Here is a 2,543-nt window from a genome sequence, read left to right as displayed (position 1 = left end):
AGCCCTGCAGGCACACTCTAGGAAATGGCTCTTCCGGCTGATTGTTACACTTGACAGGATGCTTTGTTATAGCACATGCTATGTATTTCAAATGGACAAAAAATTGGTATTATCTACATTATTTTAAGATAAATTGCCTTTGAATGAGAGCTTCCTTTCCAGTACTTTGAGGTCTACAAAGCGTATCTATAAAAAATCACCATTGTGGAAAATAGAGACTGAGTGGGGTACTACCCTGGTGGTCCAGTGGTTAAGACTTTGCCTTCCAATGCAGGGGGTGAGGGTTCAATCCCTGGTCGGGGAGCTAGGAGCCCACATGCCTCACAGCCAAAAAACCGGAACATAAAACAGAAGCAGTATTGTTACAAATTCAATAAAGACTTAAAAAATGGTCCATATAAAAAAAAATCTTAAAGAAAGACTGAGGGGGAGAGGCTGTGGTTTTTCTTTTTGATTAGTTACTGTAACACGGTCCTTCAGGTGGCTGAGGAATTATCATATTTTCTTTAGACATCATTAAACTCTTAGACATCAATAAAGCTCTTGCAAGACAACTTTTATGCTATAGGAATTCTGCCATTTTGTTAGCACCAACATGGATCTTCAGCTTACAAGTCCATGAGAACTATTAACTACATTCATACTATTTTTGTTATAAATCTTCCAAAGCAGTGTGATTCTGAGTATTTAGGTCCACATTCTGTTTTAAGTCTGTATATCCATTTTTCATAAAGAGTTACTATCCCTTTCTATCTTGTGTCATGTCTTCATCATTTTCTAGACCCCAACTAACTGTGCAATCTCCTCTTCCTTTCTGGATTTCTTCATGTTCTAACAGTCAGAAATTTCAGGAGACTTTTACTCCTCTGGAGTGAAATTGCCTGGGTTCAAGCCCTCTCTACCACTCCCATTGCTGTGTGATTTCAGGTAAGAGACTTGAATCTTTCCTGGCCTCAGTTTTTCCATCTGAAAAAGAGGAGGAAAAGATGAACTTCATAGGGTTTCTGTGAAGATTAAGTTCTTTGGTAAACTTTAGCACAGGGAGAAAGAGAGGACACTAGAAGAGGCAACATTTACCAGGCCATTATATGCAGCTTTTAATCCTCACAACTTCTCAATGCAGCAACTCCTAGGAATATCCTCTTCATAGAGATAAAAACCCTTGAAACTTTAAGCTAATTGGTGGAGGAGTGCATGTTAAAACACAAGCCTCTTATCTGTGATGCTCACAAATGTCTGCTACTTGCAGAGATTCCTCAGTTCTTGGAGGGATTTCTTACAAGTAAAATTGACAAAGTGAATTTCTGTACATTGAGTCCTTTGGCCTGGACTCCCCAGTTTTTTTATTGCTACTTCATAAGGATACTTGTAAGTATAACAAGCTTTTGGTTTCCTTCAGATGCATAGCAGTGAAGAACACAATGACTAATAGTATAATTTGGGACCATTGCCATGATTCATGCTAAAGTATACATAGTTTTACCCATCATTTGCATCAGTACAAATCTAACACATTTAAAAGGGCAAATGACATCTTAGTATTATTATGAAAATAGCTTTGACCCTATGGACTCCCTGAATATGCCTTAAGTACCCCCAGGGGTTCACAGACCACACTTTGAGAACCACTGACTAAGCAGCCACTTAAAAACATGCAAGAATTTCAACTATATTCCACAAGATGGTGCTATAATAATGCACATCAGTAATTAAATTTTGGATCAAGACTGATTTTAAAAATTTGGTTGGTTTCAGAAACCAATGTAGCTAAAATGTATATATTAAGAAAGTTGCCTTAGTGGGCTCTTGGAGTACCAGGTCTATCTTATTATCTGAGCCCTCACCTCCAGCACATAACCTTGTTCCCTGAATACTGCTTTGCACATAGTTACATTCCATATAAACACTTTCCTCAGGGCACATGAACACCTCATGTTAATTTGGATGGTCATATGTTACAATCATGGACTCTTGAAACCTTATCAAATTTAATGCTTTTTCGTTAATAATATTTTACCTCCTTCCAAATAACCTCACCTTTATTTTTACAAACCATACACTCACCCTGGAATTACATGTAACTTTCTTGGAGATGAGATATTTAAGTTCTGTGGTTCTAAAGCTGTATTTTCAGTGGGGGAGGAGCACAAACCCTTTTGTGACTTTGACAAAAGCTGTGGACCTTCTTCCCAGAAAAAAATGTACATATATGTACATGAAACTTTGCATACAATTTCAAAGAGCTTAGATATGCCCTGAAGCCACGACTCATGTTAAGAACTGCTTTAGTGGTAGAAACTCTTGCCAAGCCCCATCTAACTCTTTCAGTTTAGGTAAAAGAGAAGTTCGTATTACACAAAAGAGATCTGGAGTCTATATGTCCTCTTATTGTTTTGCTATTATTAAGAACTTTGTATGCTATAGTGTTTTCATCCTTTAAAAATCCCATGCTTCTAGTTGATAAAGAGAAAAATTTAATATCCCCACCAGGATTTTGATATGGCTTTTTGACAAGGGGTCTTTGCTCTCCATGTTAAGGATTA

General features: G+C 37.4%; 1 pseudogene; it reads right to left on the bottom strand.

The window, feature by feature from the left end:
• Nucleotides 1-454: 454 nt before the first annotated feature.
• Nucleotides 455-835, bottom strand: LOC131748613 (ubiquitin-conjugating enzyme E2 variant 1 pseudogene; annotated as a pseudogene).
• Between the last annotated feature and the right edge of the window lie 1,708 nt (nucleotides 836-2,543).

The sequence above is a fragment of the Kogia breviceps genome, chromosome X, assembly GCF_026419965.1.
Source record: "Kogia breviceps isolate mKogBre1 chromosome X, mKogBre1 haplotype 1, whole genome shotgun sequence".
Classification (NCBI taxonomy): Eukaryota; Metazoa; Chordata; class Mammalia; order Artiodactyla; family Physeteridae; genus Kogia; species Kogia breviceps.
The sequence above is the reverse complement of the archived record's forward strand: the minus strand, read 5'-3'. Positions and strand labels throughout refer to the sequence as shown.